Source organism: Cetorhinus maximus, chromosome 11 (assembly GCF_964194155.1).
Source record: "Cetorhinus maximus chromosome 11, sCetMax3.hap1.1, whole genome shotgun sequence".
Taxonomy (NCBI): domain Eukaryota; kingdom Metazoa; phylum Chordata; class Chondrichthyes; order Lamniformes; family Cetorhinidae; genus Cetorhinus; species Cetorhinus maximus.
Window position 1 is genome coordinate 103,386,455 of NC_135889.1, and position 27,692 is coordinate 103,414,146.

Genomic DNA, 27,692 nt, shown 5'->3' on the forward strand with positions numbered 1-27,692 from the left:
TCGTGCACGTAAATCTTGAATGTGGCATGTGTTGCTGTTTGTAGATACTGATATCAAATATTGCAAATAAACGCCCCGCTCATAATTTGGTACAATTTAATTGGCGTTTGTTGAGTAAATTCAGCTAGTTTGTGGCGTGCATGTACGAGTGTGGTGTTAGTGATTTTAATGTTGTATCCACTAGCTCAAGGTGACATCGGTACAAAGGCAAACTTACTAAATGCGCAGATAAACGTCTGAGGGTTGACTTTGGTTTCATTTTTCTGAGCATTGCTATAGTCTTAAACCATAAGCCAAGCTTGGTTACTAGTCGATAGTATTTATTTCATATTAAATTTGTGCCACCTACTAAAATCAAATGCTTCCCCTCTTCAAAGTACAGCATTGCTCTTTTTAAAAAATTTTTTAAAAAAAGAAAGCGTTATTGAGAATGCGTGTTCCGCCTCAAAGTGGAAAATCAGGTTTTGTGTTGCCACAATTTTTAATCGCGTTCGTTTTGTAAAATAAGCACCCGTGATAAATTTATTGCGAAAAGTTTTCATTTTTTGCTCTTCCCTCTCCTCCCCCCATCCCACGAGAGTAACCATTTATGAATGTTGTTGTGAAGAGAACAGTGTACACAGCATCCACGTCTCCGCCCATTAAATTAAACTGTGAAACAAGTTAAATCTTAATTGGGTTCTTAATTTTTGTTAAGTAAACGATGAGCTGGACATACCGTCAGATGCGTTACCAATACTGAAAAAAATCGACAAGTGCTTATGTGCTCTGTTTTTAAAGCAAGCTTTTCACGATCGGCAATGCAACCAGTCATCAGTGTTTCGGCCCTTTTTCATATTCGTGGTTCACCTGTTTTGAAAACATTGATATGTTCTTTATTTGAGTTATCCAACTTGTGCACCAACCATTATGGTAGAAGAACGAGCTGTTACAAAGCAAAGACATCTTAAAAAGGCTATTCTTGTTGGAATTGTTGTGCAGGTTGATACTGTGCATAGCCCGATTTGTATCAATATGTTTCATGTGGACGTTAAATCTATATCAAAAAAATTGAGTGGATGAGATGAAAGTCCATGACACGTAGCTGGTTTATGTTTCGCGTGTTTTGTGTTATCTGACTGTTTGCTTCACTCTGTGATTAGACGATTTAATCACTATTTAGCAGTTTTAAATGCTTAATGTTAGAAAACTGGCAGTTTCTTCACATCCTTTATGAATTCCCTTTGCTCGGTTTAATCTCAATCTGCAAAAGATATAGAACGCCTCTGCAGTGTTTAGAAGTAGATCGACGTTCTGTGGAAAGTATTATTTCCAAAATGTTTGAAGATTATGGGCAAAATTGATTGTGGATCAAGACAATGCAGAATGCACGTTGAATGTAATTTGCTGTCAATTGTAATATTCTATTAAGAAACGTTTTGTCGCATTTAATCTTGATGTCTGAAACTTATAGTTTGTGGAAAATGATTGTTTCCATATTTGCGCGGAGTGATGTGCTTGTATACATTAATGAATGTAAAATCAATACAGAATAACGCAGTCAAAAAGATTTAGTAAATTGGCTTTGCCAGCAATTCTATTAACGAGTTTATTTGTTTATAAAAGTAACTATGTTGTTAATTTATCAGACCTAAACCACACTGGGCACGTAAATTTAACGTGCAATTATTGAGTATAATTAAGATTTTCGGGTGAAATTTATGTTAATTATTTTCTGCGACGTACGTTGACTTTACATTTTGAATATCTACTTTTTAAAATATCGAACAGGAGTTGTAACTTGTTTTTACGAGGCGACATTCAGAAACGTTGTTTGGTTGTTTTATATTTTGAATGGACCCTTTTGTAGTATGGAGTGGGAAACGTGGCTAGCCAAGAGACTTGCTAAATGTACACAGCTTTTCACTCAGTAAAAAAAAGTGTAGCAGGCCGCAGTTTTTTTTGTCTTCTGAGTTCAGCCTGAAAATGTGGAACAGGCTATATTACGCATAAATGATAATGAAGTTTAGTTTATGAAAAGACCATTTTAATGAAAGTAACTTGGACCAAGGCTGTTTATTTGTTTCAGTTCAATCAGCTTCTTGCAGTACTTAATTTACACCATTTGAAGTGGCTAATATTGATAACTAAATACTGTAAACCTGATTCTAACCAGCAGCCCAAGTTAAACATGCATGATTCAGATTTCATTTTTCTGTAGGAGTTTGCTTAATATTTTAATACCAGAAAATACAGATTGTAGCACTTAATGACTACCTCTAAACTTTAAAGTAGTCAGTAGTTGCCATTAAGATTAGTATTTTACTCCATTTGCTTGAGTTGTGCATTCTTTTGCATTACATACAGACAGTTTTTCAAGTCACCAATTGTAAGATATTATCTAAATTTTGACTCTGGTTTTTAATGAATGTGGACATTGTAACTCGATTTATTTGGTCATGAAGAAAGTGTGATCTGATTTTAAGATATTGTGATGAGTTCATATAGACTTCCAGAAGTGTAACCCGATCACTTAATTTACTAGAATCGGACTTTACCAAATACATCATGCATTACTTTGTGATGTCATTGTCTATATTAAAATTATTGAACTACTTCAGGTCACGGGATTTAGTACTGCAGTGTTGAAATGGAGTAATAGTCTGGCCCTTCCACCTAGTAAAAGACACGTGCTGCACATTTCTGTGCAGTTTTGCAGTTCAAGCTGAAGAACTGTATCACTATTGCATTGTTTAGTGACTGCTGTTAGTTTCATAATGTTTTAAAATAAACTTCTGGTTTTACATTAGATAAACTTATACCTGAGGTTTGTGTGTATACGGGGGTCACGGCATAATTTTCCTAATAATCCAAAGAGACCTATAGATAGCCATAGCATAGGTTAGACCTTGTTTATAAGACCATAAGACATAGGAGCAGAAATTAGGTCATTCGGCCCATCGATCTACTCCGCCATTCAATCATAGCTGATAAGTTTCTCAACCCCATTCTCCCGCCTTCTCCCCGTAACCTTTGATCCCCATACCAATCAAGAACCTATCTATCTCGGTCTTAAATACACTCAATGACCTGGCCTCTACAGCCTTCTGTGGCAATCAGGTTTAAAGTTGTGTTTTGTGGCTGATTCCATTACCATGTATTTGATTAGCTGTTCATCTTTAGATTAAGGACATCGAGACTACAGTTTTGAACTTTGAAGGAAAATGCAGCAAATTGTGGGTTAGATCATTGGCCCTTTAACCCTTGAATTCAAAGCCACTTTAGGATAAGAAATGTATCTTTTCCTGTTGTTTTAGAAGTTCAAAGTAGTATGTGTATTTCAACTGAGTTTTTTCATAATGACTACAATCCAAAGTGCAAATAATCCCTTTATTGTTAACACTAAGAGGGAGTTTTAGTTTGGAGTCGGAGCTGCTGGTGTAAGAAATGGAAGTATTGTACTGCACCAAAAGCTATAATGGAATTAAGAATCTTGCAAGTCCTTTCTAAATTCCACATGTAAAATTAAATGTTTTTAAAAATACTGCTGTGAAACATCCAATCACTGGAGTATTGCAATGGTCATACAGCAAGACTGCTTGAATTCTAACAGAAACCAGTTCCAATCCTGCTGAACAAATCTGCCACTTTATCATAGGAGGGGCAGTTAATGCTGTGCCAAATGGTAAAGCTACATTGGTGTAGTGAAATGGAAGCTTTAATCTTTATTTGACATGGGAATAATTGATGGCACAAGGGTGTGCGTGCATGTTACGAATAACTTCCTGTTCAACTCATTTTTTTCCTAAATATAGTGATCATTACTAAACTTTATAAATCTATTTGGGCATGTAGTTTCTAAATTTCATTTGCCTGAATTTAACTTTCCTATCTTTTGCATATTGCCTAATTGTGTCCCTAATTAAAATTTTAATTTACAAATGACCATTCCAAGTTTTTTCAAAATGAGTTCTTGCTCTCTCCTATTCTGTTTTACCTCCCACCACTTCCTCAAATAAAACACTCTATAGAATTAAAATTGTCCAGTGGCAGACTGGTATATGGTATGGATATAACTTTTGAAGTCAGTGACAAACTGTGTCCGGAACATTTGTATGATGTCATATTAATGTGAAACTTTAGAAGTGAATACTTAATTGAGTTCAGTAAACCCATTGGTGCTGATAAACAGGATGGCTTTTAGAGTATGTTACATGCAGCAGTGACTGTAATGTGTTTTGGGATGGTCTGAGGTTGTGAAAAGCGCTATATAAATGCAAATGTTTCCAACCTCATTTTGCTCTATTGCCACTGAATCCAATGTAGTAATGGAATAGTCTGGAGTAAATCTCACAAAAAAACAATTCCCATGAGGTATTCCCGTAAAAAAAAGTGTCAGAATGTTGCAGATATCATTGAGAGTGTTTGAGTAATATTTTTGTGCAGTTTTCGCTGATAGCAAACTTTCAGCTTTAGAGTTTTCTACCTTGGCAATAATTAAGGTTAAATAACCACGTCACCTAAAGGAATGCACTATTTTTCTCCACGTTGTTGAATCCCTGTGGCGGCCATATTTCTTACAAGCGTGGGTGAGTAAGCAGTAATGCATGGTAAAAATGACATGAAAAATGTCAATTCATGCTGTTCATTTCAACACAGTGTTCCTTTTGGACTGGTATTAAACAGTGATCCTAATAAATCAATTAATCTAATTGGGCATGTTGCTCAATTTCTTACGAAAGAAAATAGCCATCAATGTTATAATACTGAACTCTTGTTTTGGATTCTTCATTTGTAATCAAAATACACTTCAAAATATGTTTGAAATTGCTGTACGTAGAGTTGAATCTAATTAACTACAAACCTGTACTAGCAAATTCATTTAGTGAAGACTAAGGGGAATTTGGTACTGCATAAATGGAACAATTCTAAAATCAATTTGAAATGTTCTGAAAGTTTGCTGCTGTTCATCTATAGTGATACTGTAGCATTTGTAAATTTTGACTTATATTCGTAGAAACTTCTGTTGCCCTTGTATCAAACTTAATTTTTGTTTTAAATTCTTCAGTGTGTGTACACAAATATTTTTGCACTTTACATTAACTTAAAGCAAGTGCCACTAATTGATGACATCAGTAGTGATAATTTAAGGCATTTTCAAATACCAAGTGTGCCATCTTTGTTTTTCTCCCTTAGCGTGCCAAAATTTGTGTATTCTATTTCTAGAATAAAGCCACACAGGATGTGTTGGCAAGTACGACCAATGTTGCTGCCAGGAAGGTTTACTTTAGAGCAAATAATTGCATACGGTGGTACAGGGATGTCTGTTATGTTGCACACAAGTGAAATACTGTTGTAAAAGCTTTGGCCCTTTTCACAGTTTTTGAATAAAACTGAAAGAACACATACCATATAATTTGAGAAATAAATCTACCAGTCTCATTTGTCTTTCTCTTTTGTCTGCTGCACCATTTACAGTATCTTCAGTCAGAATACAACTTTTTTTCACTTTTACATCTGCTTTACCACTGGCCGACTGATGTATGGTACCACTGACAGTCTCATTTCACTCTTACTGAATTATAGGGATGCTCAATCCCACTTTATTTTGCCTCTTGTCTCTTTGCAGAACCAAGTATCCTTTTCTTATTACTGGCAATCATGTTGTAACTATAACTTTTTGTGTACTTCTTTAGACACTATTGGGCATCTGTAGACTGGGGTAGGTTTTGAACTTCAGTGGTGATGGCTGTGTTACTATGGGTGGCAGCTACTTAAAGGCCAGTCACCCACATGTGAGATCGGGAGGGAGGAAAGTTTTGGACAGATCAGAATTAATGCAGTGCTGGAAGAGATCAGGAATGTGGGAAAGATTTCTGTGCATTCACAATTCTCAAAAATCAACCAAGCCAATACTTCTTCTTTCTCTTGACCCCCCCGCCCCCCAAAAAAAAAACAGCCAGCCTCCCACCCATTTACAATTATTGGAAGCACAAAATGACTACATGTCTATATTGTAGTGCACAACCAGTAATTTGAAAGCCATTAAAGTTCCTAGTAGGCTAAATGTAGCACATTTCATTGCTACATGGGGATTGTTTTGTAGACAAGTGGAAAACTTTCTACTTTTGGCATCGACTGTTGCAGCATTGAGCAGTCCCAGTTCAATGTAAACCAAGGGAATTTTATTTTTTTTAAGTGAGTAAGTGAGGCTACCAATTAGTGCTAAATAACTCAGGGTTGTTTTGCAAACTTGTATACGCATTCGAGTTGAGTCTAATTTGAATCCACAATAAATGGTGGGATATTGAGAACTAGAAGGTTTACAGCACAGGAGGCCATTTAGCCCATGTCTGTTCCAGCCAAATTCCGTTTCCAGCTCTTGGGTCGTTGCCCTGTAGATTACAGCAATCCAAGTAGAGGGGAAGTGTAGAAGACCAGCGGGACCTCAGAGTGCATGTCCACAGATCCCTAAAGGTAGCAGGACAAGTAGATTAGGTGATTAAGAAGGTACACCTGATATTTTCCTTTACTAGTTGAGACAGAGAATGCATGAGTAGGGAGGTTATGCCAGAACTGTAGAAAACATTAGTTCAGTTCTGGTCATTTATCTTTAGGGAGGATGTGATTGCACTAGAGAGAGTACAGAGAAGATCTCCCTGGATGTTGCCAGAAATGGAGAATTTTAGCTATAAGCAAAGAATAGATAGGCTGGGTTTTCTTTGGAACAGAGGAGACTGACAGGAGATTTAATTGAGGTGTATACAATTTAAGAGGGCTAGATAAGAAGGATCCATTTCCCTTAGGTCAAAGACCAGGGGGCATAGGTTTAAAATAATTAGCAGAAGGATTAGATGGGAGTTGAGAACTGTTTTTCACTTGGGGATGATGGGAGGTCTGGAACTCATGGCCTGAAAACTAACGTATTTAAAGAAAGTACTTGGTATGAAGTGCAGTAACCTGCAGGATTATGCACCAAGACTGGGAAAGTAGGATTAGGCTGAATAGCGCACTCTCAGCTAACACAGACATGATGGGCTAAATAGTCCCTCTCTGTGCTATAAATAACTGTTCCAGATCCTCTCAATCAAGACAATGTACTTTTATACAATCAGTGATTTCCAAATTTGAGGACTGTGTTTTATCTTGCTATGTTCTTTACTCATTTGAAACTGAACCAAATTTTAAATTTAGGTAAGGTTTTTTTTCCAAATTCAGGACCGATGGAGTTTAACAATAAACAATGATGCAATGTGTATCTATCTAGAATGTGAGAGCAATAGATAGGTATTCCACACTTGGTTGAAGAAAGCAATATTAACTTACAATAGTTACTAATTCATACTTCAAGACTCCTGCGATGTGGTAAGACACTAAATGCAAGTCTTTGAATTGGGAGCGCTCATTCTTGAAATCCACTTTAGAAGTTGATGATGGAAATAATTAAAAATACTTAGCTATTCAACTTGCATATTTCACCTTTTTATGAGTAGGTATGCATAATGTGTTCAGAACAGTGCTCAAAATGCCTTGAAATCTTTGTTTCCCCCTTCTTACTCTGCCTGAGATTGGCTGACTAAATCTGTGGAGACCAAATATTGGGCCTAGGACATTCCAACTCTACGTAGCTCAGCCCAGTGCAGCTTCCTGTGACTAAGCCATTAGAGGAGTTGTATTGTTTCTAATTGAGTGGTTTATTTTGAAGATTGATGCAAAAGTTGATGAGTGACTGAAAATGGCAAAACATTGCATGGCAGTAGTGCCAATTAGTAATTCTGACTTCTTCGAACAACACTAAAGTTTTAGCAAGTATTCTGAAGACTCTCTTTTGGAAGTTGCACAAGCATTTGTTCATCAGTTTTCAGATTTAGTCAGATAATTTCCAATGCTTTTTCCTCATTATTTGTTCCTTTTTAAAAATATATATTTGTAGTTCCTTGTGTTCTAGACTCCATAAAAAGCATTTGCTTTTTATATAAGAATATTTTGCTTGCTTTCAAATACTTTAGCTTTTCATTTCTCACGCTTTTCTTTATATAAAAAGCTATTGTTTGTATTATATTGCAATCAATGATGCAGCTTCCAGTACCATGGGGTATACTGGCTTTCAAGATGTAGCACGTGAGACTGAACCTAAATGTATTGCTTTTTCGTGTTTATAGATGCAAGTCTTTGCAATTTGATACCTTGGTAGCGCTGTCTTTCTGCAGATAGTCACTTTTTTTCAGATTAGTAAGAATGATTAGAGACTGGTGCAAGTTCAAAATGAACAGGTTCCAAACCTTGAATCAGCAGAATTCTTGACCCTTCATATTTCCTATGGAATATGGTTTTAAATATTGCTTTACAACTGTAGAGTGTGGGTGTGCAAGTTTGTATTTCCTGAATTTAAGGTTTGTAGTGCACAAGTGTCTTTGCAACATGACAGTAATTCTGGTGTGAACAGTTACAGCTTTTATTTTTGAAAGAAAAATCGAGGGACACCTGTGGTTCCTAGTTGAAAATGTTAAATTTTGTTAAAGAGCTCAAAACAAGGAATATCCTGTGTGTTTTTGACTACAAAGTATTTTACTCAATGGTTCAGAGACACAGTTGATGTGCTAATGCACTATATCATATGTTAGCAAAGGTCAAGTTTGCCATCACTTCAACATACCAATAGTGTCTCATTGGTTGGGGGGATGGGAGGGGGGAAGGGGCAGAGTGCTGCTTTATCCCCTAAATGAAAAATCTGTTGTCTTCAGCATCTTGGATAAAAGTGTCATGCATGCTCAGTTATCTCTGAGCTGCTCAATCACAATACACTTTATTCTGACATTTAATTTCATTATGACTACCATACTTCACCTCTTCATCTAGTCCAGCCTTTGCTCACCTGCTGCTGAAAGTGTTATTCCTGTTTTTATCACCTTGTGTTGACTGTTGGGTGCTGCCTTGGCTGGCCATATTTCCTTGACTTCTGTAAATTTTAGTTAATTGAAATCTCTGCTGCCCAAATCCTAATTTGCTGCATTCTGCAGGCACACTGTAGAATTCCATCTCCAAATGCTGCCTCCTCTTTACCTCCTTTTCCTCATCCTCCTAAATCCCTTTAAAACCCACCACTTTGATCAGACTTTTGGTTGCTCTCTTTAGGTTTGCTGTCCTTTTTTGGATTATGCCTTGCAGGTTTTTCCAACTCTAAAGGGGTAGGGTTAGTGCAAGTTGAGACTGGCTGTTGTGTATTTCTTCAAGCATCTTGAAGCTTGTTAAATGCATCCATTTGAATATCATGGAATTTTTCTAAATTTATATAATTCAATTTGTTTAAACGAGAAAATATTTCAGACATTAATTGTAGAAGTTTTCTTTAGTTCATATGCAGAATCTTAACCTTAGTGATATTTCAGAATGTTAGTAAGCCATGTTTATGTATTCTTGTCAGGTATAACGCATACTGATTAATTAGCTCAAATTTCACAATAACCAAAGAATAATAATCAGCATGATTTTTTTGGTGTAACTTGAGCCAAACACTTTGCTATTGAATCCTGACAAGTTCAAATTTCACAATCTGTAAAAACGCAATTACTTCATCTCTTTAAAAAAAATGTTCACTGAAACTAACCAGCAACTTCCAGAAATGTAGGTAATCAAATCTTTGTAGTTAAAATATTGGCCTTTTTGAGACACTTGCTGATTCTATATCATTAATAAAATTCATAATACAACTGACAATTAAGGGAGAAACCCCATTAAACTATTTTATCCTACTTATCACATGTAATTGCTCCAAAAACCACCTCACCACAACTGGATATACATCGGTTTAGCTTATATACATCTCAGCCCTTGGATCATGCTTCTGGCTGTGCCAAAGGTCTAGATTGAGCAAATTTCTCAATTCTCCACCTCTACACTTTCTAGCTGGGCCTTCTGGCATTAATTTGGTCATAGCTATTCTGTATTCACTTTCAACTCCCTGACCAAGTATTCCCATGAGTTTATCACCTTCGATCAATCAAAAAATTCAAGCTGCTTCCCCACTAAAAGCAAGACCGCAGAAGCTCCAAGCTACCAGATTAACACACTGCCACTGCCTGACCTTCTGTATCACCCATTTCCTTCCAACTTGTCATTTTCAAGGTGTCATATCCAGTTATTCTACTGTGACTCAGTTGGTAGACTCCCTTGTCTCTCAGTCAGAAGATTTTAAGCTCAAGCCCCGCCCCAGGATTTAAGCGCAAAAATCAAGGCTGATGCTCCAGTGCAATATGGAGAGAGAGCACTTCACTTTCAAAGGTGCTGTCTTTCAAATGAAATGGAAAAATTAGGACCATCAGCCCTCGGGTGGTGCAAAAGACCCTGTGGCACTATTTCAGAGAAGAGTATGGGAGTTATCCCTGGTGTCTTGGCCAATACCTATCCCTCAATAAACATCACAAAAATAGATTATGTGGTAATTAACACATTGCTAGTTTTTAGGAGCTTGCTGTACAGAAATTGGTTACTGCATCTCCTACATTTAGAATGTACTTCCAAGATACAATGTAAAACACTATGGGGAATCATGTGGTGATTAGAGAGGCTAGATAGATGCCAATCTTTCTTTTCTCTATAAATTCGTTGCATGCTTTTTTAGGTAGTCAGCCATCAAAACACTTCAACATCATATTGGGTGCTGAAGGTCAGTAATGTGAAGGGGCACCCACACGAGAAGCATAGAAAATGGTTCCTCATTCCATCTCATTATCATTAAGAACATTAATGCTTAAGAAATAGGAGTAGGCCATATATCCCCGAGAGCCTGCTTCACCATTCATAACTGATCTGACCATGGCCTCAACTGCATTTTTCTACCTGTCCACCACAACTCTTCACTCCCTTGCAGATCAAAAGCCTGTTTATCTCACCCTTGAATATATTTAATGACTCAGCCTTCACAGCTCTTTGAGGTAGAGACTCATGAGAGAAGAAATTCCTCCTCATTTTGATTTTAAATAAATGTTCTCACACAAAATCAGGGTACAATGCGTCAATATGTACAAAACCTGAATGCAACTTGCAGGTCTACTATTTTTACGCCTTCAACTACTAACAAGCCTTTAAAATTTGAGGTAAGGACTGTTACATTTTATTTGTAGAGAGGAAACTAAATAGTTACTGTAGCACCCATGCATATCAAATTTATACAGCTCTATTTAAAATATATTTTTGAAAGCCTTTTTCCAATAATCAAACACTTTTTTTCATTTTGTTCAAGGTGGAAAATGGCAAGTTTAATCGATTGATTTACCCTTTACAAATTTGGGCTTCAGGTGGTTTGATTTTGGCAAATTAATTGCAACAAGAACAAAGGAAATGTTTAACCTGAATTGATTATGTTTATCTTTCTCCACATTAATTGGGCATGTTTTTTTGAAGGAAGATTGAATTACTGATCACAAAGACTTCACCGCTTCTGCAAAAAGGCCTAATACCTTCTCAGCAAATATGCTGGACAATAAATGTCAGTGTTGTCCATATCCTTAGAACAAATATAAAAAAAAGTAACTCAAAGTAAACTTTAATTTGATTACGGATATTAATTCCTATGCTACAGATTTACTAGTAAATTTAAACAAGTCTTTTCACTCTCTCTACTATTTCTCACCCCCATTCATTCTCCTCCATTCTCATTTGATTTAAATTAACCTAAAGTTTTTGTTCAAATACCACCCTCCCACCCCCCAACCCAGGAAGGGGTGGGGGGGAGTGGGGTTAAAAGCTTACCAGATTTCCTACTCCTTTCTGGTTGCATGGGGAGTTGGAAGTGTTTCCCCAAAAGATTGCTAACCTTTCTAACAAAATATTGGGTAAAGGTGGCTTTGGCATTTCATTTTCTAAGAGCAATCTTCAGTGAAATCCTGAATTGGGATTCCTGTCACAGCATTCAAACTTCATTTATGCTATTTGAGAATTTTTGATGATAAATGCCTGTTTCTAGGCTACCACTACTAAGCAGTTAATTGTGAAATAACAGTTTGGAAACATTAGTAAATACTTTATAATATTGAATTAAATACAAATTACATGAGAGCAATTCCTCTTGAATACCCTAACTTTGTTCATGAAACTGTGAAAAATTTTAATAACGTTGTCATAAGATCATAAGAAATAGAAGCAGGAGTAGGCCATTCAGTCCCTCGAGCCAGCTATGTGCCATTCAATAAGATTATGGCTGATCTGATTGTGGCCTTAACTCTACTTTCCTGCCTGCCCCCCAAAATCCTTGACTCCTTTGTTATAAATTAGTTAAAAATTATTTAAGGCACAGAAATAGGCCGTTTAGCTAACAGGTTCCCATAGGTTCCAGCTACCAGTTTCCCCACCCCGAATCTCCCACATTTTATCTACACCCATAAACATATCTTTCTATTTATTCTCCCTTGTGCTTATCGAGCTTACACTTCATTTTAGGGCAAACAAAACTTCCCATTAAGAAAATGACTGAAGTAAAATGGGAAGGGAAATTTACTTAAGCTTAGTAATACTTAATGAGGAGTGATATTGTAAGTGTTAGTTGCTTGCTACACCAGAGATCAAATAATTAAGAGTAGCATTTTGTAATGCTACACCAAAAAAAAACTTGGAATTACCTGATAGTATATATATATGTCAGATGCTTAGTTCTCAATCAAATGGCCTTTGCACTTGGAATTGTACTGAAAATGTAGTAAGCAGCATTTGGTTTTCAGTATCTGTTATACTTAACTAATTTGAATTTATTTCGTCAAATATTTACATGAATACATATTTAGAAATTCTGTAGTTGGGGCATATCAAGATTTTTAAATGGGTTGTATTTATAAAAAAAAGTATAATTGTTCCATGTCGATTTACTACAGTCAATTTCTGTGCCAATTTACTACAATCAACACTTTGAAAAATGGTAAATGCACAGTAGCTTGGCCTTGTGTCACATTAATTATCCTGTGTCTTTCATGATTGTATCACTCATTTCAGCAGTTTTCTAATAGGAAACAAAGATTGTTTCCTCAAGAATTAAGCTTTTGAGCAGTTAAATTTATGACCAATATCAACCCTATCAGTTTTCGATGAGGTTGAGAACGTATATTTTCTTGTTAACTTGATATGTTGTCAGACTTGCTTCACATAAAGTCCTTGCATAGTTTTGGAAAATTTGAAAGATTTAGAATCAGAGATTGACAAATACCTTGAACCACCTGTTGCTCACTCTGGCATCCTTATTTTTAACAAATTAATTTTCCCGTCTAAGTTCACTTTCAGTTGATAATTGCCACAAAGAGTAACTTCGGAATCTTCCAAATGTGCATTGCAAATAGTCTAATCAGTGGCCCTTATATAAAATTGCTTAAAGCTTTAGGTGTTCTTGCACATGGTGCTTTGTAGCCATCAGCCTTCAGGCATTCTTCAAAAGAAGTAATGGACTTAGTCTATATTTTATGTAAATTTTATAACTAGATCACTGACTTTTTCTGTCACGGCGATTCAAACATGTAGGATGGAATAGCACCAGAACTGCTTGGTTAACCCTGAAAGCCTAAACGCTGAATTAGCACTTTTTTTCTGGAGAAGTGAAGAAACACATGGCTAATGTTAAGTACTATCGATACTTAAAATCATCTTGTATAAAATTAAAATTCTATACACTGGGATCCAGCAAATGGTTTTCTAGATTATCCAAGCTGCTTTGAAAGAAAGTGTTTCATTTTAGGGATTAGTGGCCCCATTTGCAGATCAGTATACAACCTAGATGCCTGCTCTAAGCTAATGTGCTAATTTTAGCTGGGCTCAGAGTTTTCCCCTCCTGGGGTTAAATGCACTGTTTTGAGCTGTTGCATTTGGAAAGCCAGTTAATAATGTCGTATTACTGGAAGGTGTATTTAAATTCATTTTGAGGTCTTGGTCCTGGAATTGATTATCTCTTAAATGAACATACTGCTTGCATGATGTGACACAAGTTGGGAAAAGCATATTTGCCTTTGGTGTGGAACTGCTGTACTAGTCAGCTTGGTGAAGAAAATTAACCTGCAGGTAACTTTTATTTAAAGCTAGCTACTTTCAAAGCCAAGTGTGCCTGTTTGTAACTTGCATTTTCAATCCATAGTCTTGATTCAAAGCAACTACAATCAGGATCTACTCTTTCACTCTTTTCTTGCCCTATTGAAACAAAATCCAATGTTGCCGTGAAATCCTTTTTGTGCTGAAGGATAACATTCAGGTACTATTCAAAACACCGGCCTGCAGTTTCCTCCTGTATTTACATCCAGATTACACAAACAATCTCGGTGCAAGCAAATTACATGATTTATTTATAAGATGTGAAATTTTGTATGTAACTAGAATGCACCCAAATCTCCTTGATCTTCTAGGTCTGCCCATCAATCGTTTTGACTAAACTAACCTCCATCCACAAAATTGGCCATGTCGCTGTGAGTACTGTTACGACCATGTGAGGAGGGGTCGAATGGCTCCCCTCTTTGCCCTCTCCTTGTTTGATTGTAACAGGCTTTATTGTTTGACAGGAGTATACTTGCCAATTCAGTGAGTACTTAACTATTTATGTGCTATGATCATGAAAGAACCAGTAGGACAGATTTTGAGTTTAACAAAGAAAGAGGTTAGTTTTATTATACTTAAACTGATCTAAGTAAGCACTGACTTTTGTGCGTGTACACATACACACAGACAAATACAGATTACAGAGTTGGGAAGATAGGTTGGCCAAATCAGAGTCCATTTGAGAAAAGTAAAAGGTCTGTCATTTAGTTACTCAGCTGGCTTCAGGCTGAATTGAATGGTCTCGATACTTCCAATTTAAAGATGTCGATGACTCAGTTGGCTGTTCTTTGGGAGATGGTAGTGCTGGGTTGTACTCTTTGAAGAGCTCTTTGATGCAGCAGGGTGTCCCTGGATGATCACAATCAGTAAACAGGGCTCGAAGCTTACCAGGTGGGTTGGAGAAAAAAGGCGGCAGGAGGGACCCCACTACTTCTCTCTAAGCTGCTTGACCTCAGTTCTGCTGAGAAATAATGTGCTTAAAACATACAAGGGATTGGTGTGTCATGTGACCTTCTCCAACTGCCAGGGGAACTAAAAAAATACATTGTCTGTGTATTCCAAAGGTGACTTGATTAGCTCATGTTTGTAAGCTAACAGGTCCCATTGTTCAAACAATTAGTCTTAATGGCCTGTCTTCAAAAGTTGAATACCTCAGGTGATTGTTATAGATGTCTTGCTAATGAGACAGGAGTGAGTCCTTCACGTTCCCCAAGAGGCCAAGAAGTGTCAGCTGTGGCTCAGTTCATAGCAGCCTCACCTTTGAATCAGAGGGTTGTGGGTTCATGTCCCACTCCCGGAAACCAAGAACTGTGATTGTACTCGACAGAATTGCAATCTGTGACTGTTGATAACTCGAAAGAGTTTCCCCAAGAGGCCAAGAGGTGTCAGCTGTGGCTCAGTTCATAGCACCCTCGCCTTTGAATCAGAGGGTTGTGGGTTCATGTCCCACTCCTGGAAACCAAGAACTGTGATTGTACTCGAAAGAGTTGCAATCTGTGACTGTTGGTAACTTGAAAGAGTTTCCCCAAGAGGCCAAGAGGTGTCAGCTGTGGCTCAGTTCATAGCACCCTCGCCTTTGAATCAGAAGGTTGTGGGTTCATGTCCCACTCCCGGAAACAAAGAACTGTGATTGTACTCGAAAGAGTTGCAATCTGTGACTGTTGATAACTCGAAAGAGTTTCCCCAAGAGGCCAAGAGGTGTCAGCTGTGGCTCAGTTCATAGCACCCTCGCCTTTGAATCAGAAGGTTGTGGGTTCATGTCCCACTCCCGGAAACCAAGAACTGTGATTGTACTCGAAAGAGTTGCAATCTGTGACTGTTGATAACTCGAAAGAGTTTCCCCAAGAGGCCAAGGTCTTTGGTAGGTTTTGCAGGCAGACAGTCTCTATTCCAATGAATTAGAATGTGGAATATATAGTAATGCAAGCTGGAGTTAACCATCTTGGGCTGTGAGTTCAAGTCACCTTTAGTCTGTGTGCTTTTTAACAAAACCTGTTTTTAAAAGTTCAATTCAGGTTTCCAGCCAGTGGATTAAAAATAATTATTTGGCATGAAGCACATCTTCATTGCTCGGTGGGCGGTGTCTCAATATTGTATCCAGATTTTCAGATTAACCAGGAAACTGTCATTTTTGTGGTCTTTTACTGGCAATTTCTTTGAGTTTTTCTGAAAGTTTATGTTGAGATCTTTTGTATTATCTGTTTTCTTTAGAAAGAAATTTAGAAAAATTTTTTGGAAGGTACCAATTGAAATGTTACCCCATTTGTAGGTTTTTACATTGCTATATCTGATGTGCATGATAATTGTATGAGTTGAAACTTCACATCTTAAGAATCATAGAAGAAATGCACTGGTGTGGGTTCAGTGTTTCCTTGGACGCCAACTGTTTCTCCTGACTTATGCTAATTAATGCCCATTCTGATTTTGAACATATTTTAATGAGATTGGTGCGATTAGTTGGGTGTTTCTTAAGATTGTCAGAATGGACAAAATTTTGGGTGCAACTTCTGGGTTGTACCCATGGCTGAAACTCCAGATCACAAAATGGTGATCTTTAACACTCTAGTACACTAATAATGTAGAACTAGGGTATGCACAGAAGTGTACGTTGAAAACTGTTGGTTGTGGTACAAGAATAGCAGCCCAGAAACCTTAAATTCAAATTGTGATAGTGAGTTGTGAAAACTTAAGTATTTTGGAAAAAAAAAAGGAAAAGACCCAGCTGGTTCAGTCATGCCCTACTTGGCCTGGGCTACATTAGAACATTGGTTTAGGCCATCTGACCCCTCAAGCCTGCTATGCTATTCATTAAGATTGTAGCTGATCTTGGACTTTAACTTCACGTTCCAACCTGATTCAAATAGAGTCCAAACATCTCATTCAATGCTTTCCGGATATAGAAATTCCAAATATTCACAACCCTCACTGAAGAGCTTTCTCCTCACCCTAACCCTGTGTCCTGAGACTATGTTCCGTAGTTCTAGACTCTCCTGCCAGGGAAACGGAATTTACCATGTAAAATCTATTACATGTGAATTATATAGTCCCACATGACATAGTTGACTCTGAATAACCTCACTAAAGTGCCTAGCCAGTCATTTGGTTGTAAACAATTGGTACCAGGGCTAAAAATATGGAAAACGTTTCATGAATCTGCCAGCATAAAAACAAGACATCAAATTAGAGGAGAGTTGACCATGCAAGATTCCTTTTACTAGCAACTTCGACATGGTGCTACTCACAGGATCTCGGCCAATATCCTAGACTCCCCTACCATTCTGGGTATGACCTGACCCACTAGCAAGCTACATTCCCACCTCTAGTGGGCCTATGGTCAGGTTGAAGAATCCTTGTCTCTGAATCCCATAGTTTCTTTACAGGTAGGCTTGGAATAGGAATCAGGCTGGGAGATTTTTTAGATGCAACAGTCTTCAGCGTTTTAAAAAGGCATGCATTTTATTGTCTTTGGCCGCTGCTAATGTTCTCTGCAGTCGGTGCTCTTTTGTAGACTGCCCAGGTTTCTCTCTCATTTTTGGAATAATAGATTTGTTATCTGAAGACAATTTTGTCACATGAGCAACTGGCTTTGTCCACATTAATGGGTTGGAGCTAGGGGTGAGTAATGCATATTTGGGGAATGATTGATAACCCGTTAGTTTACCAGCTACGATTAGCTCACTGGAAATCCTTATTTGATATTTCATCCTCACATCTGGCAGACATTTTTAATCTTTGCCATTGAGCTGGTAAGGATGGTCACTTTGCACCTGAGAAACCCATTTGCATTTGAGAACTTTCCAGGGGCATTTTCAGACATGAATTAATCTTTTGTGCAGAAATTGCAAAAACCACCTGAGCCTTGGCAGCCATCTTAACAGCCTTGTTAGTGTCCCTTTTTTGTTAAATGGCAGTTCCAGAAAGTTAAATGTGGACTGCTCTCAATATATAAAGTTATGAATAGGGCATGCCTTCACTGGACGTGACAGGGCCTTTAACCTTGGTGGTATCCAGTGGCTTCGCCCATTTCTTTATCACGTGGAGTGAATTGAATTGGCTGAAGACTGAGATCCATGGTGCTGGGGACCTCAGGAGGAGGCCAAGATGGATCTTCCACTCGCCACTTATGGCTGAAGATTGTTGCAATGCTTCAGCCTTGTCTTTTACCCAGATGCACTGGGCACCCCAGTCATTGAGGATGGGGATATTTGTGGAACCATCTCCTTTTGTTAGTTGTTTAATTGTCCATCACCATTCATGAACTGGATGTGGCAGGACTGCAGAGCTTATATCTGATCTGTTGGCTGTGGGATCGTTTAGCTCTGTCTATTGCATACTGTTTCCACTGTTTGGCATACAGGTTAGTCCTGTGTTGTAGCTTCATCGGGTTGACACCTCATTTTTAGGTATGCATGGTGCTGTTCCTGGCATGACGTTATGCACTCTTCATAGAACCAGGGTTGATTACTGACTTGATGGTAATGTTAGAGTGAAGGGGATATGCCAGGCTGAGAGATTACAGATTGTAGTTGAATACAATTCTGCTGCAGCTGATAGCCCACTGTGCCTCATGGATGCCCATTTCTGAGTTGCTAAATCTGTTTGAAATGTATTCCATTTAACACAGTGGTAGTGTCACACAACATGATGGAGGGTAGCCTCAATGTGAAGGTGGAAATTTGCTTCCATAAGGGCTGTGCTGTGGTCATTCCTACCAATACTGTCATGGGCAGATGCATCTGTGACAGGTAGATTGGTGAGCACGAGGTCAGGTAGGTTTTTCCCTCTTATTGGTTCCCTCACCACCTGCTGAAGACCCAGTGTAGCAGCTATGTCCTTTAGGACTTGGCCAGCTGGGTAGTGGTGCCACTGAGCCACTCTGGATGATGGACATTGAAGTCCCCCACCCAGAATACAATCTGTGCCTTTGCCATCCTCAGTGCTTCTTCCAATTGGTGTTCAGCATGGAGCAATAGTGATTCATCAGCTGAAGCAAGGGGGCTGGGGGTGCGGGGAGATAGTAATCAGCAGGTTTCCTTGCCTTTGTTTCACTTGATGCCATGAGTATTCATGGGGTGTGGTGTCAGTATTGAGGACTCCCAGGGCAACTCCTTCCTGACTGTCTACCACTTTGCTGCCACCTCTGGTGAGCCTCTCCTGCCGGTGGGGGAGGACAATGGTAAGGCTGTTGTCTGGGACATTGTAAGGTATGATTCGGTGAGTATGACTATGTTAAGGTGTTGCTTGACTAGTCTGTGGGACAGTTCTCCCAATTTTTGCTGTAAACCCCCAGATGTTAGACTTTGCAGGGGCTTTTGTTGATGCCGAGTGGTCAGTCCAGTTTCATTTATTTTTGTAGACTTTATAGCGGTTTGATAAAACTGAGTGGCTTGCTAGGACATTTAAGAGTCAATCATATTGCTGTGGATCTGGAATCACGTAGGCCAGGTAAGTACAGTCGATTTCCTTCCCTAAAGGACATTAGTGAACCAGATGGGTTTTTACGGCAATCAATAATGGTTTCATGGTCACCGTTACTGAGATTAGCTTTCAGTTCCAGGTTTGGTAATTGAATTTAAATTCCACCAAATGCCATGGTGCGGCCAGACCATTAGCCTGGGCCTCTGGATTACTAGCCCAGTGACATTACCACCACCTCCCCTGATCATGTTGCCAAGGGGTACCATATGGTTAAGAAATAGGAGGGAGCTGAGGATTGGTCCTTTTGGGGGGTGGGGGGGCGGTGAGGACTCCAGAAATAACCATAGAGTTATACAGCACAGAAACAGGCCCTTCGGCCCAACGTGTCCGTGCTGGCCGTCAAGCACATTTCTATCCCAATCCCATTTTCCAGCACTTGGCCCGAAGCCCTGTATGCTATGGCATTTCAAGTGCTCATCTAAATACTACTTAAGTGTTGTGAGGGTTCCTGCTTCTACCGCCCCCTCAAGTAGTGTGTTCCTGATTCCAACCATCCTCTGGCTGAAAAACCTTTTCCTCAAATCCCCTCTAAACCTCCTGCCCCTTACCTTAAATCTATACCCCTTGGTTATTGACACCTCCGCTAAGGGGAAATGTTTCTTCCTATCTACGCCCCTCATAATTTTGTATACCTCTATCAGGCCCCCCCCTCAGTCTTCCCTGCTCTAAGGAAAACAACCCTAGCTTATCCAGTCTCTCTTCATAGTTGAAACGCCCCAGCCCAGGCAACATCCTGGTGAATCTCCTCTGCACTCCCTCCAGTGCAATCACATCCATCCTATAGTGCGGTGACCAGAACTGCACACAATACTCCAGCTGTAGCCTAACTGTCTTATAAAGCTCCAACATAACCCCCCTGCTCTTATATTCAATGCCTTGGCTAATAAAGGCAAGTATCCCATTTGCCTTCTTAACCACCTTAACTACCTGTGCTGCTGCCTTCAAGGATCTATGGACATGCACACCAAGGTCCCTTCTGATCCTTTGTACTCCCCAGGGTCCTAACATTCATTGTGTATTTCTTTGCCGTTGCCATCTCCCAAAATGCATCACCTCACACTTCTCAGGATTAAATTCTGTTTGCCACTGCTCTGCCCATCTCTGCCCATGCAGGTGATTCTTTGACTACGACTAGATAGATAGGAATGGAATAAGGCAAGACAGTCCCACCCAGTTGAGTGACTGAAGATAATGGTGTGGCCCATGCTGTCAAAAGCTGCAGAGATAGTTTACCATAGTCAAATAAGATGTTGTTGTGAAACCATGCTTTATATCAAAAAATGGTTTTTGAACTTACTGGCTGGAAACCCCTAATTGCTTTTATTTTAACAAAGACTGAAACCACTTTCCAGGGACTTGGGATCACAGTCAATGATGGTGAATATTTGCATCACTGTACCTTTTACATTCCAAAACTATTAAAATGGAGACAGCCTATCTACAAGCCCACACCTTGGTGGCCTATGAATAGGGTTCATCTCCAATCCTATTAGCAAAGTGTCTAGACAATTGCCTGGGTACTAAATTGGGTGGAGACAAACCATTTGACATAATCACTTGGACAATGGAACTCTGGCTGAGAGAGGAATGCCCAACAAAATTATCTAATTAAAGTAACTGGAATATACTAGCTATGTCAACAACTGAAACACTGAAGGAACAAGACCCTGAATAGGGGCACTCACTCTCTCTCCATCCAACTTGCAGGGTTTGAACCCTGTCTGATGATTTTGACTATCCAGCAGCTACAGACAGAGATTTTAAGAAGAACTCAATCCAACGTCTCCAGAAGAAATCGTCTGTCCACAGCTTTAAATTGCTTCGACACTGAAAGCAGCAAGTGAAAGAAGCAAGACCACCGCATTCAGCCTGAAGCCAACCGAGTCACCAACCTTGAAGAGCTGTATACCCCTTTAATTTTACTGGACTCTAAGTTACTTAATTTATCCCCCCCACTCTGTAATCTGTTTGTGTGTGTGTGTGTGTGTGAAAGTTAGAGCTATTTTTTATTATTTTACTTAGACCAGGTTATGTACAATGAACACTACCTCCTTTTTCGTTTTTAAAAACTCGAGGAAACTTGTCTGATCATTCCCTTTTATGGCATGTAAACGATTAAACATTGTCAGAATTTGCAAGTATGTTCATTTTTTTTAAAAAACCTCTTGCATTCAAGCACAAGGAGGAAAGGGAAAGGAGGGGTGCTATTCAACCCCTCCTTATCTGATCGTAACAGTGTAATTTGTGACTTTATTAAAGGCTTCTTCAGTGTTTGGCAGGGGTGAAAATCTGAAGGTTTTCAAATACTGTACATTGAACTGGCTGCTCAGGCCTGATAGCCTACAAAATACATACAAGTTATATTGACGCTACCTGCCCATTGCTAAAGATTTATGCACTGTGCTGTCTCCAACACGCCCATGTAACTTAACAGGAATTGCCCCCTAAGCTTAAAAGCTCACACACAGGAGAGGCAGACACTTGAAATCTGATCGCATGACGACTTACTGGAATATGATAAATATAAAGCCAGTTTTAATCAGAGATCAAAGTCAAAAGGGAAGGCAGACAGTCTAGACCATAGTTTTTTCCAGCAAGTTCTGAAACAGTAGAAAACATCTATAAAGGGTATACATAGATTTAAAAATCATTCCTGTATGCTATCTGGTATGCCAAAACATTCAGTAGACGTTTAACAGGAATACTGAAATTTTAATCTTTATAAACCTGGAAACTTCTGCTGTTTTAGATTTTTTTTAAAGTCTTTCCTACAGGCATTGACTTCAGAAATGTAAAATAGTTCTGTTACCAGTCGCAACATGTTCTCGTCTTCTGGATTTCATATTTGTATTTTAAACAAGAGGACACTGTTTTGCATTTTTTCTTTAACTACATGAGATGTGAATGTACAGAAGTATTTTGCGGTACAGCTTATGCTGGATACAAAGTAATATCAGCTGATACAGCCGAAATTAACTATGACAGACAGTTAAGGTAATCAACGGTCTGAAAAATGTGCTGGATCAGACAGTGGCTCGGTTAATAAAATACAGAAAAGCAATGAACCCAGTTTTAAAACCAGTATCCTACAGATAAATACAAAACTTATTTAAAAGGAGATTTCAATGTGTATGGATTTCTGTAGCTGCCACTATTGTTAGAAAACATCGAATAAATTCTCATTTAGAAAGCAGGTTAGCAAACTTGCTTATTCTAGGGATTGAATTTGGCCTTCCTAGCCTCTATAGCTCAATGCCATGCCATGTATCAGGAAGCCAGCATAAACCTAGAGTTGATAAAACTTACCCAAAATTAATTTGAACAGTGGCCAAGATATTAACTATATTTGGGATGAAAGAGAGACAACATCAAGAAAAATTCTCCATTTTTGCTTTTTGCCTCATTTTAGCATCTAGCAACACGGATAATTTTCTTTCAAACTCTTGCTAAATGATGCTTGAAAAATCCAGGAGGTGATGCATTATTATTTCTCACCAAACGAGTTAATGAACTTCCATACCATTAGCACCTCAAATGAAATCAAAAGCCCTATGACTGTTTCACCTAAGGACCTCCCGGCTTCTGTGGTTTTTAGACCTCCAGTTAAGAGGTATTACCAAAGCTGGAAATTGGTATTTTTCCTCCAGTACAGGAATTAGTTTTAAAAGAAACAAAGTCCCATGTTATTTTCTTCACCTTCCTGGTTTCCTGACCAATTGATAACTGCCCAGTGTCCCAGCTGATTTTGGACAATCAACAAGCTATTTAACGTGGACAGTCAGTTCAGCAACGAGGACACATAGAAAATTCACAAGCCTTGGATGAAGTTAAGAGATAGAAACAATCCCGAAGGATAGTCAACATGTGAAACAAATTTGCGGAACAGATAGTTGAGTCAACTGAAACCTTTAAGACCATAAGACATAGGAGCAGAAATTAGGCCAATCGGCCCATCGAGTCTGCTCTGCCATTCAATCATGGCTGATAAGTTTCTCAACCCCATTCTCCCGCCTTCTCCCCATAACCTTTGATCCCCTTACCAATCAAGAACCTATCTATCTCGGTCTTAAATACACTCGATGATCTGTCCTCCACAGCCTTCTGTGGCAATGAATTCCATAGATTCACCACTCTTTGGCTAAAGAAGTTTCTCCTCATCTCTGTTCTAAAAGGTCTTCCCTTTACTCTGAAGCTGTGCCCTCGGGTCCTAGTCTCACCTACTAATGGGAACGTCCACTCTATCCAGGCCTTTCAGTATTCTGTAAGTTCTGTATTTAAAAAGGGAGCCAGATACCTTTTGAGCAGATTTGTGTCCACTATAGAATGATATTTACCGTTGGGAAGAATAAGCCTTATTCTAGATTGATCAGAGTAAAAACATTGTATTGCACAGCATTTATTCAGAACCAGTGTTTAGAACATTTGTTCAGAACAGTGTCACCTGGAAGAGTTAAAGTAGCCTAGCAGTATATTTATTTATTTTGATTCATTCACGGGATGTGGGCTTTGCTGGCTGGGCCAGCATTTATTGCCCATCCAGGATTTACTGGGTCCAAATTCTGGAACTCCCTTCCTAACAGCACTGTGGGTTCAAGAAGGCAGCTCACTACCACCTTCTCAAGGGTAATTAGGGATGGGCAATAAATGCTGGCCAGCCAGTGAAGCCAACATCCCGTGGATGAGTTTTTAAAAAATGCTAGGCTACTTTAACTCTTCCAGGTAGCACTGTTCTGAATACTTGGAGTGCACTTATTTAGCTGTCAGATTGCACAAAAATTCACTGACATCAGAATTCTTCTTTGTGTACTATTTTCGTACTCATTTAACACAGTTAGCTTAAGCTATGGCAAGAACATTGGCATTGAAGTCCTAAAAATACTTGAAGTGATAGAAAAGGTATTATTTTCAATTACCTTTCAAGTTGAAGTCATTGCAACTATGTGCTTGTTTAACCAACAGCTATACTTGTAAAAATGCATAAATGATGTTTGATAACAAGGCAGCAGCCATAGAACATCTATTTCACAGTCAGGAAGATAAAAACCAATCAGTTGCTTACATAACTGAACACTGTTGTTGAATTAAGCAGCCCATGATGTCATGTGTAAGAATGTATGAAGTGGAATTACTCAGTATCCCCTAAAAGTCTCAATTCCTGAAGACTTAAATATTATATGTACCATAATGATGCGTTGACCGTGTTGAGCGATTACTCAACTGTGGGCACAATTTTACAGTTTCCATAACTGCAGTTGAACTGTATGTAATACAAAAACACACATGGAAAAAACGCCTCAAGACACTGCTCATTTCAAAGATTTCATCACCTGCTCCTCCCCATTGTGAATCTTTGGAATTCTCTACCTTAAAGGGCTGCAGATACTCAGTTGATGAGTATATACAAGACTGAGATCGATAGATTTTTGGGCTGTAATGGAATCAAGGGATATGGGGATTATGGGTGAAAGCAAAGCTGATGCAATTCAGCCAAGATCTTATTGAATAGTGGAGCAGGCTTGATGGGCCAAAAGGCCTACTCCTATTTCTTATTCCATTATACAAAATCTTGTAAGCTACATCCACAGTGTTTGACCAACAGAAACCAGATAATTAAATGAGAATATGCACACATATTTAAAAAAAAAAAATTCCCAGGAGCACAAAGTATAAGAAAAACTCAAAGGCAGGGAAGTCAGGAACCTTGTAAGTAAAAATGGAACTTCTTGCAAAAAAAATAGAAGAGACCTACAGTAAATAATATTATTTCCAATTCAAGTAAGATTATACCAAAATATACAGAATCTAGGAGTGAATTTTGAGGATTAAGTACAGAAACTAAGATTGCAGCCAAGAAAACAAGACTCAAAGCATCAAAATTCTATTTACTGATAGTATTGATACCCTTTACACATGGGCACTGATGCTGCCACAGCACCAATGAAATCTTTCCTACTCAATGAAAGGATAACCCAGATGCATTTAGCCAAGTTGTTTGTCAAAATTTGCTCAACAAAAGAATAGGCATGGGATCAATATTCCATACGAAATTGATTTTAAACCCTTTTAGTTACATCTAGGAAAAACTAAAACCATGTATATAATTTAGATTATATTTTTTCCCCCAATTGAAGATTTATGGTAACACACAAACAGTCACCACAGCATTCTCCTGAGATGAATTAAACAAATATAATTTTCAGCCAAAATAATGATGTGATCTTATGCTGGCCATCATTGCACACACAAAGTAAACACAGTCTCTCTCAAAAGGTACGTAGTTTATTGATTTCACAGAAATGTGTACCTGAAGTGTATACAATTTAAATTTACAAGGAAACAAATTCAAAAGAGTTCTGACAACTTACTCAGAACAAGATTGAAACTCCAGCTGGGAGTTACCAGGTGAACAAATGGAGTCAGTTTCTAACCTTTCAATGAACCCAGAGACTAAATGGTGTTCAACTGAATTTTCAGCACAGATTTATATTTGGCATGATTGAAAAGGAGGGGAAAGAGAACTACAGGTTGAAATGGTTGGCAGATGAACATTTAGGCAGTTTATACCACTAACCTGGTACCAGATTTGTACTGGCATTGGAATAAATCCAGTGCTAAATTAGTGGTGCACTGCAATATTATATTGCTTCATCTGGAATTAGTGCCCCAGAAGTGTTTCAATTATGTTCCCTATCAGAGGTCTCTGGACTGCACATTCACACTAGGTTGGTACCAGCATAATACACCATAAATGTTTGGGACCAACTACCCAGGTCTCCACAAGTCAGTAAATATCTGTTCAGTGTACCTGACTATTTGAAGTGAGTCCACACTCACTGGACACTCCAGTTTTTCCAAAACAAAATGCACAATTCCACAAATACAATTGTAAATCAGGGCACTAAATAAGTACACTTAAGTGATGTGACATTATTTAATACAGTATTGACTCATTTCATCCAAATTTGGTTCTGTTGTGGCAGCAGCTTAAATGCACTAGTTAAGTGATTCTAAACTATAAGGTGCAAGGAGAATACCGTTGATTGCGAAAGCATTTTCCAGAAATGTTTCTAGAAAAGTTCCTTTTTAACATTAGTTCCTTAATTAAAGCCCCACTCAAGCAAGTAAGGCATCTCAAAAGGAGGAGGATTACATCCTCTGATTCTTTTCAAATTCCAGTCTTCTTAATTCTCACATATGGGTACCCCCATGCTGTTGTAGTGAAAATGGTAGACTTGCTAATGTAGTGGTTGTAACAGAATGCCTACAAGTATCCAATATTAATATCTACAGGCTATCTTGATCAATTTTAATTTAATTCAACAGAAACATTTTGCAGTGCTTTTATTTTACAATATACTATGTACTACAACATCAAGTAACAGTTTAAACACAATTGTGTATGCAACATGATCCCTTACATTTTTGTATAGATATGATTGGAAGCATGCATCTTTGGGGACATCAAGTAAATGACAAGAGCATTGAATACTGTTGTATACAATAATGAGAAACTATTTGGAAGTACTCCCAATGTTGCAGTAAAATACTAATTAAAATAATAAACCCAGTTCTCAAGGGTTTGGAACCACTTAGATGTTATGTTAGAGCTATGATTTTTAAAGCTTTTTCTCCTTTTCACACTCAAGGACATAAATTAATCACAGGTACCAAGGAATATAGATACTTTGAAGTACAGGTTTTGACAAGAAGTGTTTTCATCTGGGAAACCAAGTAAGTCCCTATCAAAGGAAACAGAATACAACATGGTGTGCAGTAGGAGTGAAATATTCTACAAAATCTACCTCTGCACTATTCAACATTTTGGAAGTAAATTAAAAAATATAGAAAGGCTCACATCACTAAAGTTCTGACATACTCCATAGCTTGTTCAGCTTGAATTCACAACTGCTCAAACTCAGTTGCTCAGATCCTGATTTCCATTCTATTGAGGGAATGGGTTGCAGATCAGGGCCAAATACTTCACACTCAGAGAATGTCAACTGCAGTTGATTCTCTTGTACTGCCTTGCAACCAGTCACAGCAGCTTTGAAGACAGCCGGGGAACCCATCACTGTCCACTCTTTATTCTAAAGTGGTGCACGGCACAAAAATGCTCTTGATAACAAAACCACACAAATTTCCAATTGGCAAGAGAGTCAGTGTTAAAAAGA

General features: G+C 38.4%; 1 protein-coding gene across 1 annotated transcript in view; it reads left to right on the plus strand.

The window, feature by feature from the left end:
• Nucleotides 1-27,692, plus strand: part of LOC144686799 (activin receptor type-2A) — a 168,394-nt gene that overhangs the window by 388 nt on the left and 140,314 nt on the right. The window lies entirely within an intron of this gene.